This window comes from Callorhinchus milii, unplaced genomic scaffold (assembly GCF_018977255.1).
Source record: "Callorhinchus milii isolate IMCB2004 unplaced genomic scaffold, IMCB_Cmil_1.0 Scaffold1, whole genome shotgun sequence".
Lineage (NCBI taxonomy): Eukaryota > Metazoa > Chordata > Chondrichthyes > Chimaeriformes > Callorhinchidae > Callorhinchus > Callorhinchus milii.
The window spans coordinates 88,715,287-88,728,473 of NW_024704742.1; positions in this window are offsets into that span (position 1 = coordinate 88,715,287).

Consider the following 13,187-nt stretch of genomic DNA (forward strand, 5'->3'; position numbering starts at 1 on the left):
GAAAAACGATACAGAGATATGGTAAGCCCTGTCTAAAACCCATAGGAGCCACGTGAAGATAATGCATAAAAAATACCAACATATACATTGAACCAAATACATTTCATCTAAAAAAAAATGTAAGCAGAGAATGATAACTGAGTCCTGGAGTTACACTTCTATCTGCATTTAGGTTTAGTGGTTCCGTCTTACAAACCATTCAGATTGTCCCTTTGTACAACAATAATAATGATGATAATCCTTGCATTTGGTATTGTGCCTTTCACGTCATGAGGACATCTCAAAGGGCTTCACAAGATATACTGTAAAGTGGAGTCACTGTATTTGTAGGTGAGCACGGCAGCTCTCTGCATACAGCTGTGTCCCACAAACAGCCATGAAGTGAATAACCAATTTTATTTGGGGGATTGTTGATCAAGAAACTGGTTGAAACTGCCTTCTCTTTTCAAATAGTCCCCTAGGATCTTTAACATCCAACAACAACAAGATTACATTTGTACAGCGCCTTTCACGTTGGGAGGACGTCCCAAAGTGCTGGACATAGTACAGCATTTCAGACCCGAGCTGGGGTCAGGGGAGAGAAAAGAGAGGAGGGGAAGGGGTGTGGCCTATGGCTTGGTTGAAGAGGAGGATCTTGAGGCAGGACTTGAAAGAGGCTAAGGAGGGGTCGAGGCAGAGTGATTGGGGGATGGAATTCCAGAGGTTGGGGGCAGAGAGTCTGAAGGCTCTCCCGCCAATGGTGGGCCGGGTGGGTTGGGGGACATGGAGCAGGCCAGAGCCGGCTGAGTGGAGGGAGCAGGCGGGTTGATAGGGGGTTAGGAGGTCGCAGAGGTAAGGTGGGGCGAGGCCATGGAGAGCTTTGTATGTGAGGATCTTGAACTGGATCTTCTGAAGGATAGGGAGCCAGTGGAGTCGGGCGAGAGTGGAGGAGATGGGGTCACAGAGTTTAGTGCGGGAGAGGACACGGGCTGCAGAGTTCTGGATTATCTGCAGCCTGTGGAGGGAGGAGTTGGGAAGGCCGACAAGCAGGGCATTTGCATAGTCGAACCTGGAGGTGATGAAGACATGAACAAGAGTTTCAGAGGCCTGAGGGGTGAGGTAGTGGCGGAGTCATTCGATGTTACGGAGGTGAGGGAAGGCAGAGCGGGTCATGGCTTGGATGTGGGGAAGAAAAGACAGTTAAGATACCTAGGTTCCTGACTGGCTTTGTGAGTTGAAGTGTGCAACCATGGAGGTTGATGCTGCCAGAGCCTGAGGTGCAGAGGCGCTGGCGGGAGCCAATCAGGAGGGCCTCAGTCTTGTTCACATTCAACTGTAGGAAATTTGCCCTCATCCAGGACTTGATGGCAGTCTGTCAGGACAGCAGTGGTCCTGGAGTTGAGGGTGGAGGCAGAAAGATAGAGTTGGGTGTCATCCGCATACATGTGGAAGTTGACCCCATATCTGCAGATGATGTCACCAAGATAGAGCATGTAGATATTAAAGAGGAGAGGGCCAAGGACAGAGCCCTGGGGGACGCCAGACATGACAGTGCGCGGGCTGGAGGAGAAACCGTTAGAGGCAACAAAGTGGAGACGGTGAGAGAGATAGGAATCGAACCAGGCAAGGGCAGATCCGTGAAGATTGAGTAAAGCAGAGAGGCGGTGTATGAGGATGGAGTGGTCGACAGTGTCGAAGGCGGCAGAGAGGACAAGGAGGCAGAGGGAGCCCTGATCACAGATGTTCAGAATGTCATTAGTGACTTTGACCAGGGCTGTTTCTGTGTTGTGGGCAGCGCGGAAGCTGGATTGGAGGGATTCAAAGAGGTAATGGCGAGAGAGAAAGGAGCGGAGCTGGGACGTGACGACCCGTTCCAGGACCTTGGAGAGGAATGGGAGGTTAGAGATGGGGCAGTAGCTGGAGAGGAGGGATGGATCCAGGGAAGGTTTTTTCAAGATGGGGGTGATGACGGCTGTTTATAGGGGGGTGGGAACTGAACTGGTGGACAAGGAGAGGTTGATGACTTCGGACAGGAGAGGGGTTAGAAGGTGGAGCTGGGAGATGACGAGAGAGGTGGGGATGGGATTGAGGGAGCAGGTGGTGGGTTTGAGTTTGCGAACAGTCGCGGTGAGGGAGGAGAGAAAGATAGGGTTGAAGGAGTATGGGGGGGATGGTTGGGGGGGTGGGTCATGAGGGAGAGGAGAAGTGGGGGTGGCTGTGGACGTGGCAGAGGTGACTGAACATATCCCCTCGATTTTGGATTTGAAGAAGTCCAGCATCTCTTCACAGTTGGAGTTTGAGGAGAGGATTGGCGAGGCATGGGAAGGTGGACGGAGGAGATGGTTTGTGGTGGAAAAGGAAAACCTGGGGTTGTTCTTTGCCTCCAAGATAACCTGGGAGTAGAAGGAGGATTTGGTAGAGGCAAGAGCGCAGCGGTAGGTTTGGTAGATCCACCTGAACAAGCAGACGGGATATAGGGTTAACATGTCATCCGAAGGACAGCACCTCCGACAATACAACACCTCCCATTGGAACATCAGACTAGAATATGTGAGTTCAAGTCCTGACGTGGGGCTTGAAACTACAACCTTCTGATTCAGACATGAGAATGCTAAACCAGGTGAGATTCTGAGAGGTGAGATTCAGAAATGAGCCAGACTGATGATACCCACTGTACCAGGCTAACACACAAGTTTTCAAAATGCCTAAAAATGCACAGTTGTGACACTTTATATCCTGTGAACGCTTTGAGATGTCCTCTTGACCTGAAAAGTGCTGTAGCAAATGTAAGAATCATTGCTATTTTGTTATCCAGCCTTCTGAAGCTAAGGGACAAAAACAAAATAAACAGCATCATGGAAAGTTAAATGGCTGAGGTTTGTGAATTTTTCCTAGTTGAACAAAAGCAGCCACTGATGAGGTGTTTACTCACATTATGTCGACTGGAAGCTGTGCTGGGTCGTGCCTCTTAACTGATAAACAAGCTGGCAGCATCTTCTGTGGCGTTTAAACCAACAGTTCACAGATATCATTTTGAAGTGCATTGGCTTTTCATTGTGTTTCTCACTTCAGATCAATAATAATCATTTATCCTCAGGACTTGTTCTCAAAAACTGCTGCTATGGATCCTCTGTAACCCTTTCTGTGTAGGAATTTGATGGTCTGACAGCAGGTTTGTCGGTGTCCTGAGTAATTGTTGTACGAGGTGTTATCAACAAAACTAATCAAATACCAGGTTGCATCTTAAGGGCATTTGTCTACACGTCAAAATAAGTTATTTGTTTGTTGTTTGCTCTGTCTTGTTTTTTCCCCTTCAATTTTCTCCTCTCACCTCCTGTATGTGCTCTGCCAGATCACTTCACCTTTGAAATGTTACACAATTTTAGAGCTCAGGGACTTCCACTTTACGAATTTCAGCCCCACTGTATGTGATTTAGGGTCACCCTTGTTCTGGGATTGAAAATGCACTTCAATGTAATAGCAGCAGAAGGAAAGGATACTTCATGGTAGGAACAGGAATCACCTTGGGTCACAGAGCCATGTCTGCAGGGACTCAGGTACAAGATGCTGATCTCACCACTGACCCTACGCCTGGTCACAGCTGAGTCCTGGCGACATGTAGTCACCTACATGGGGTTTCCTAGAGGAGTCACACTTTGTGAATTGAGGTGGTGGTTTACTGTCGCAAGATTTTCTGAGGTTTTTTTACCAATGTAAATGCATCAGTCCCAGGGGCATTTTTCCAACAGGCTATATCAAATGCAAGGACTATTATTGACTATTATTATATAAGAAACAATGCACTTCAAAAGCAAAAAATAAACCAGCTAAAAAAATTGGGAGACCAGTTATGAACTTGTCTTAACCTATAAGATTATGACGATCGCACAGAATTGTGGAAAAACCTTGAACAAAATTACATTTGTACAGCACCTTTCACGCTGGGAGGGGCATTGGACAGTCAGTGTTTCGGACCCAAGCTGGGGGTCGGGATTGGGGAGAGTGGAGGGTGATTGAAGGCACGGTCAAAGAGGGGGGACTTGAGATGGGTCTTGAGGGAGCAAGGTAAGGTACGAGAGGAGGGACTGCGGGATGGAGTTCCAGCGAATGGGGGCGGAGTGGCTGCAGGAGGGAGCGCGAAGCTTGGTAGGCTAGGAGGATGCAGAGGTGGGGGGATGCAAGGCCATGGAGGGCTTTGAAGGTGAGGACCAGGATCTTGAACTGTATCCTCTGGCTGATAGGAGTCGTGCGAGGATGGGATGATAACATATTTGAGCATTCAAAGTTGATTTTCTCCATAGAGTAGGTAGAACAGCATGTCAATAAAAGCAACTGGAACTGTGTCAATTAACTCCTTCAAAAGCAAACTAGATAAGTGTCTGGTTGGGAATTGGGAACAGTATTTGAGAACATAGACTGAAACTGAGAAGAACTCACTCTTCTGTGTCCTTGGCTAAGTTAAAATGTAATTTGTATGTGTGTGTGTATGTGGGAGGGGGTGGGGGGAAGCCAACTGTGTCTTGCTTCTCCCCTCAAACTACATTCCAACCCCCAGAGAAGAGAATCCTCTTGAGAAGAGCTGTCTTCAGTGGAAGTCCTTGTCTCATCTACAAATACCGTTCCGACCAAGAGAGAAAGGGGGGGAGGGAGAGAGAAAGACTTTTTTTTATGGTCAGCCGACGCATTTGGAAACCCATTGAGAAAGAAAAAATAAGGAAAGAAAGATAATTTAGCAATAGGAGACAATGCTGGAGGGTATTGTTGAAAATATTAGATACCAACACAATTTTGTTTTTAAAGCCTCACTTTTCACTAAAATCTCATGAGATGAGAGCCAACTTTCTACAGTTGAATGTCAGCAAGACGATGCTCTCCTAGTTGGCTTGTGCCAGCACCTCTGTACCTCAGTCACTGGCAGCATCACCATCCATAGATGCTCATTCCACCTCACCAAGCCAGTCAGGAAACTAGACAACTTGTTCGACCCTCAACTGTCCTTTCTCCCCCATATCCGTGCCATGACCCGCTCTGTCTTCCCCCACCTCCGCAACATTGTCCGACATTGGCACTGCCTCAACCCTCAGGCTGCCAAAACCCTCATACATGCCTGCATTTTTTTTCATTTTTATGCGTTTTGCCCACAAATATACGGTTCAATTCACTTTACAGCATATTCTGCAAAGCGCTTTGAGACGTCTAGAAGACGTGAAAAGCTCTATATCAAATGCAAGGATTATTATTATTATTACATTCATTACATCCAGGCTCGACTTTGCCAATGCCCTGCTTGTCAGCATTCCCAACACTTCCCTCCACAAACTGCAGATCATCCAAAACCTTACCCACTGGCCCGGCTCCACCCTCGCCCGGCTCCACTAGCTCCCTACCCCTCAGAGAATTGAGTTTAAAATCCTTGTTTTCACCTTCTAGGCCCTCCATGGTCTTGCCTCCTCCTGCATATCCGACCTGATAACTTCTTATTACAAATGTAATTTTGTATTGTATGAGGAAAAGTTGAAGTTATTTTTGGTTATTTTTAGGGGGGCATTTGAGAGAAATCATTGCATGACAAGACAGCGATTTTACTCACCGTTAATTATGAAATGTTCCTGAACCAAATGAGCTTTGAAAACAGTGAATGGGGAGATGAGCTTCAGCGATATGCATCAGAATCCATTTTTCTGTGAAGCAAGTCATTTTTAATTGCCGAGGTAGCTTTTATCAGCCACTCATCTCATTCTCTAGGACTTTGGTTGATAAGTGGATGAAATGAATTGCTGCGTATTATTGTGAAAATTAATCAGACTATTGCAGTGTGTAAGCAGAAACTTCCAAGTTACGATGTGTGTTTATTGGATTGAATAAATAATCCGACGTGAAAGGCGCTATACAAATGTAATTTTGTTGTTGTTGTTGTTGAAGAAATGAACATCATCCTGTAGTAACATTTAAGTTAAAGGTTCATGCCTTCAACCACTACGCCCCGAAACTTTGTTACTCCCTTCCTTCACCCCTTCGCCTCGGCCTCTCGACCACGCCTACGTTCGCCTTCCCCCTTCCCCTGGCTCGGCCTTGGGCTCCGCCATTGTTAAGCGACTGAGAGGCCGCCCGGCGTGGAGAGCGTTATATAAATGCAAGTTGTTGTTGTTGATAAGATGAGGTGCCTTCTAATCCAGAGGGTGCTATTGCAGTAATTCTCAATCAGATTCCTTAAGAGTAGAATTCATACTGACCTAAAGAAACTCAGCTAGAGAAGGAGATTGCATTATTCTTGTCATTTATGTGAATACTTCCCGTTACTAAGCTTACACTTCAGAGCAGTACTGGGGAGCACTGCATTGTTGGTGGTTACATCCTTCGAATGGATGAGACATTTAACCAAGGTCCTGTCTGTCTGTTCAGGTGGACATTAATGATCCCATGGCACAATTCGAAGAGAGAAGGGAGTTTTCCCCATTGTCCTGACCAACAATTCCCCAGAAAAATTTGGCCATTCACTTCATGGCTGTTTGTTAATATTGCTGTGCACAAATTGGATGTACCGTTCGTCTACAAAATACACAGTTACTGGACTTCACAGTATATCATGTGATACAATTTGTGATGTCTTCCTGATGCGAAAGGCACTATATCAAATGCAAGATTTGTTATTATTACTATGTTATTAAAGTTTAAATCACTCTGTAGAGGTGGTTTCTAAGTGTTTTTCAGTGTTGGGTCAGCCAGACCAATAACACTGCCATGGATGTTATTTTTCTTAGTTTGCTTGAACTTCCTAAAATAGCTACTTTCTGGAGGATATTTTGGACACCAGATATATTGTCAAGCCATTTCTGAATTGTCTTAAAAGTTGCACCGATGGTTGTAGGAACTTTGCTTGTTTTCTCCTACTACATGCAGATCAATATATTTCATGATCTTCTCTAGTTCCTTGTTTCGTAAGTTGTATGATAGCCACGTCAATCATAGTGCATGTACAATCATGTTGTTTTTTTTGTTGCAGATTACTGTTCTATCTTTATGTACTTATGAATATCAGATTATTGTCATGTTCTTTTTTGGTGTCATTTTTGCTGTTTGATGTTCCTGCCAGTTGGGCTTCACATCAATATCAAAGTGTTTACAAATTATCCAGTGAATATATTTAACTACATTATTATGTCAAACCAGATCCGCAGATTGTGCTAGGGCTGGACATGATGACAATATGTGGTCTACTGTTTCTGGTATTTGGTGGCATATTTAGCATTTGAGATCAATGTTTCTCTTTAAGATCTTATTTTCATAATAATAGGTAGTAATAGCATGGTGTTGTGCTGATATTATGAAAGCTTCTGTTTAGGCTCTTAGATTTTTGTTAATCAACCAGTTGTAGCTTTGTTCCTACCTAGGCCTTGTTTTTTTCATTTCTCTTGGAAATTGACCATGCATGATTTTCTTCTCCTATTTGACTTTTCCACAAGACATAATTTTCTTTTTAAGGAAAATTTTCATCCATTGTACCAATTTTGCTGGTTCAGATTAGCTACTTTCTCTATTATTATTAAATACAATCTATATTATTATCTTATTATTAATTATGTTAAGAAATATTGCATGCTAGATAGTACTTTCATTATAACTTTTCAACCAAGTACGAGGTAATGTGCACAAAACAAATTGCAGTGCATGTCTGCCAAGGGAAGGCATACATTCAGGAAATATATGACTGTTTGCAAAAACAACACATTTATGATCTAGGTGTGAGGATGCTTAATGGATTATTCATCACTGAAATTCATCACATTAGTCTCGATAAACATTTATCTTGAGATATTATTCTCCAAGGACATGCTTTGCAGCTCTTAACAACTTCTGCCGCATTACTACATCACATATGACACCCCAGAGAAATGATATCTTCATCACATACTTTGGAGAGGATTCGTGCCCAAGGCTTGATTCATGCTTAAGGCAGTAGAACAATATTCCAGTGCAGAATCCCAGTCATTCTGTAAGAACTTTGATACAAAAACCTAGTGGAGTCAAAAATATAGCTATTCTGCAATGCAAAAGAGTAAAACAAGACAGTCTGCGTTTCAATAGTGAACAAGTATTTCACACGGAATTGACAAGCAAACGAATGAGCGAATTGAAATGGTAAAGAGATTGCTACAACTGCCTGCAATGCATCAGAATATACTGAATCAAGTCATCCTGTGACTTCCCAACTTCTGTTATTTCTTAATTAGAAATCAGTTAAGAAATATTGCAGATTAGACATGATTGATTATATTTTCCACAGGAAGAATTGGCAGAGTTTTCTAATTGTTTTCCTGCTTTTCCAAGACTTCAAGTCTTGGATGTCAGGTAAACTATATGCCATGAATATTTTGCCTGATTTACTTCAATTGCAAGTGAGCGCAGTCCTTTCTGGCTCTAAATATAGAACAGCAGATGGCCAGGAGTGAGTTATAAATGGGGAATGCAGACGGAAATTGAAATTGAATTTTGACCAAGTGAATTAAAACCACCAATACATTTCCATAATTCTTGGTCTGACCATCTGAAATGTACACAATTTTATCCCCCTGCATCTATCCAGGAGCAGTGACTTTAATAATAATAAACCTTGCATTTGCTATTGTGCCTTTTCACATTGGGATAAGTACTTTACAGGATTTACTGTGTGTATTGTGAGTGAATGCAGCAGTCAATTTGCATACATCAACGCCCCACAAACAGCCATGAAGTGAATTACAAATTTTATCTCGGGGCTAGTTGGCCAGGACACCGGGAGAAACTTCCTTTTCTTTTTGAATCTTTAATGTCCACATGAACAGACAGACAGAACCTTGGTTTAACACCTCCAACAATGCAGCACACCTCGAGCAGTGCATGGAGTGTCAGCATTGATCTAGGCCTGAACCCACAACCTTCTGACTTAGAGGGAAGAGTGCTACCAATTGAGCTAGGCTGATACCCAAGCATGTATATAAGCACTTGACTTCAAAATGCATAAACATCATTCTTAATAAGATGTTAAGTCAAGGTCCCATCCGCCTGTTCAGATCGATGTTAAAGATCTCATTAGAAAAGGTGAGTTAGTCCCATTGTCCTGGACAACAATTCCCCCATAGTATTCATCACCAGGGAATGGCATGTATTAACTCCCTGTATGTGATATATAATGGCTAGATTATTTCCTGGTAACTGACTGTCAATTATCAAACCTAACAATGATATCCAAAAATAACTCTATTTTAGGGTCAAATGAACTATAATCAAAGAAGGAAAGAACTTGCATTTTTATAGGAGTTTTAACATCAGAATATCTCAAAGAAACATAGAAATGTACATTGGGAAAAGAAGTAATTCAGGCCATCGAGTCTGCACCGGCTCACAGAGCAAGGAGATAAGTTTAATCCCTGTGCTCTGCCTTATCCCCTTCAAACCCCTCTCTTTCATATGTCTGTCTACATTCATCTTGAAAGTTACAATGGACTTTACTTATCAGGGTATTCTACATCCCAACAACTTCACATTATTAACTGTCAAATGTAGTGAGTGTTTTTGTAGGAAAATACTGAATGTAACCTATACACAGTGAGGCCCCATAAACAGCCATGAGTGTGAATGAAACAATTCAAGAGAATTGTTTGTCAGAAGCAGTATTCGTGTCCTTTATATGCGTCCATTGGAACCCACTGATTCCAGCACTGTTCCTTAACCTCTGGGGTGGCTTCACAATTCTCAGTCCAGGGATAAAACAAAGGGCTGAAAGTTAAACAGGGGCCATATCCTTTTATGACCCCACATTACCCAGTCATAGATGTGCTGGTGAACTGTTGCCTCATCATTGAAAGGATGAACAAATAAACTGCGGTACCATAAACAAACAAGGTCTTAAATGTCATTTTTATTAGGAGGAACAAGTGGACTATAGCAGAATCCACAAAGTATGTTGTACTGTCAGGGTATATATCCTCCGCAGCAATAAACCATCAGCACAGGGAGAGTCAATCCCTTGATAAGTTTGAACCTTTTCAGACATATGCAGCAGGAATGATAAAGCCTTGTGGAAGCAATAATACCTTCAGACTTAGCAGAACAATGTTACTGATCCTACCAACAGATTTGGAATAAAATGGATAATTTATGAACCCATTACTGGTGTAGATGAGGTTACAGAACCATTAACACCTGGTCTGATTAATCTTTCAATTAAAATAATGTATGTGAAACGGTGTACTTTATTTTAAAACCTTACTTTTGTCTGATTTTACTTTTAAACAATTTTTATTGGCTCTCATCCATGTAATGAGGATTACGGTGTCTGTCACCTATTTTATTTGAACAATTTGTTATGCTGTTTTTGGGGGAATACGAAAGTTTTTAAGCATATTAAAGCCCTGTGCATGCTTATCCCAATGATGATACCTCTGCGACATTGTGAAGAGTCAGGCACAAAGCCAGCGGTGGGAGGCAGCCTATTTCATCTGCTGAGCCAGTATCATCTACTGTGAGAAAAATGGGGTCAGGCTGGAGGAGGCAAGGACATATTGCTTGAGGCTCCCTGCTGGAAAAACAACAGTGGCTCCTCCGGTTTAGTTGAACTTTCAAAGGAGCACTTTTTAGCACTGTATTAATATTAAAGTGAGACACTGCTTTGCGCAAATTGGCTGCCACTTTCACCTACAAAATACAAAGTCACTACACTTATATCCTGAGCAGTGCTTTGAGATTTGATATAGTGTCTAACATGAAAGGCACTACACCAAATTGAAGGATTATTATTATTTACATCAATTTAGATAGAAACAGGACAAGCGGCCCAACCAGTCTGTGCCAGTGTTTATGCTCCACACGAGTGTCTACCCACTGTGCCTTATTCCCTCCCACATCCTCCTGTTCCCTTCTGCTTCCCTTCTCCAACCTTCACTGCGAGGAGATGCTGGATTTCTTTGAATCCAAGATCAAGGGAATTCGCTCCGCGGTCACTTCCCCTCCAACATCCACCAACCCCCCACCCCCTCACTCCCACACTCCGACTGCTACCCATCCTCCCCTACTCACTCTTGTACCCGTTTCCCCACCCTCTGTCACCAAACTCATCCTATCCCTGAAACCATCCACCTGCTCCCTTGACCCCATCCCCACTCCACTCCTTATCTCCCAGCTCCACTTTCTTACCCCACATATCACCGACATCGTCAACCTGTCCCTCTCCTCTGGCTCCATTCCCATTCCCTTAAAAACTGCTACCATCACGCCCACCCTGAAAAAACCCTCCCTTGATGCGTCACAGCTATCAAGCTACCGGCCCATCTCCAACCTCCCCTTTCTCTCCAAGGTCCTGGAAAGAGTTGTCGCCTCCCAACTGCGCTCTTTCCTTTCCACCCATTCACTTTTCGAACCCCTTCAGTCAGGTTTCCGTGCTGCCCATAGCACAGAAACTGCCCTGGTCAAGGTCACCAATGATATCCTGACCATCTGTGACCAGGGCTCCCTCTGCCTCCTCGTCCTCCTCGACCTATCGGCAGCATTCGATACGGTCGACCACGCTATCCTACTCCACCGCTTGTCCTCCCACCTCAACCTTCAAGGCACTGTCCTTGAGTGGTTTAGGTCGTACCTTTCTCACCGTCTTCACTTTGTCTTGACAAATGGCTTCTCCTCCACCCCCCGCACTGTCTCATGTGGTGTCCCTCAGGGCTCTGTCCTCGGTCCCCTCCTCTTCACCCTCTATATGCTCCCCCTCGGTGACATCATCCGCAGACATGGGTTAACTTCCACATGTATGCGGATGACACCCAACTCTACCTTTCCTCCTCTACCCTCAACTCCACGACCACCGATGTCCTGACAGCCTGCCTGTCCGACATCGAGTCCTGGACGAGAGACAACTTTCTTCAGCTCAACGTGCGAAAAACCGAGGCCCTCCTGATTGGCTCACGTCAGCGCCTCCGCACCTCAGGCGCTGACACCATCAGCATCCAAGGCTGCACTCTCCACCTCTCAAAGCCAGTCAGGAACCTCGGCGTTTTGTTCGACCCTGAGCTGTCCTTTCTCCCTCACATCCGCACCACAACTGGCACCGCCTTCCATCACCTCCGGAATATCGCCAGACTACGGCACTACCTCACCCCTCACGCTGCTGAAACCCTGGTTCACGCCTTTGTCACCTCAAGGCTGGACTATGGGAACTCTCTCCTCGCCGGCCTTCCCGGCACCTCCCTCCACAAGCTGCAGGTCATTCAGAACTCTGCAGCTCGTGTACTGTCCCGCACCAGGCTTCGGGACCACATCACTCCCACCCTCGCTCGCCTCCACTGGCTCCCCATCCCCCAGAGGATTGATTTCAAGATCCTCATCCTCACCTACAAGGCCATTCACGGCCTTGCTCCCTCCTACCTCTCCAACCTACTATCCCCCTACCTACCTGCCCGTACCCTCCGTTCCTCTGGCTCCGGTCTGCTCCACGTCCCCCGCCCCAATCGCCCTACCATCGGTGGTCGGGCCTTCAGCCCCGAGGCTCTGGAACTCTATCCCCCAGTGCCTTCGCCTTGCTTCCTCCCTTTCCTCCTTCAAGGCCGGTCTCAAAACCTTTCTCTTTGACCGAGCCTTCAGCTCCCCTCTCGACTCTCTTCCCCCTCCTCGCTCCCTCCCTTCCCTCCCCTCACCCTGACCATTTCCCCCCTCCTCATTCCCTCCCTTCCCTCCCCTCATTTTCCCCCTGCTCGGGTCATGACCCAACTGTGCAGCGCCTTGGGACGTCCTCCTGACGTGAAAGGCGCTTTATAAATGGAATCTTGTTGTTGTTGTTGCTTCATGTAAAAGTCTAGCTTCCTCTTAAATGCATATTATTATAATTGGCTCAATTGTTCTCAATTAATCAAATGAATGCAATTTTCAATTAAGGTTTAGGATAATATAAGGGTTAAACTACAGTGGAATGAATACCCTGTGTGTGGAGACGGGTACTCACAAATGCAATGTTATGAATAATAATAATAATAAGTGTATTGTAACATTTTACCGGTGTTCAAGTTTGATGTGCGGTAACATGTGGGAATCTGAATGCCAATGACAGGGATACTTAGTTAGATTAATGATTCTACCTGTAACAGACATGGTCCTGGCATCAGAGACTGGACTGGTGAGAAAAGGAGACTCATTTGTTAGTGACTGTACCAGTGCTGTTCTGAAAGGACAGTGGGTACATTAGT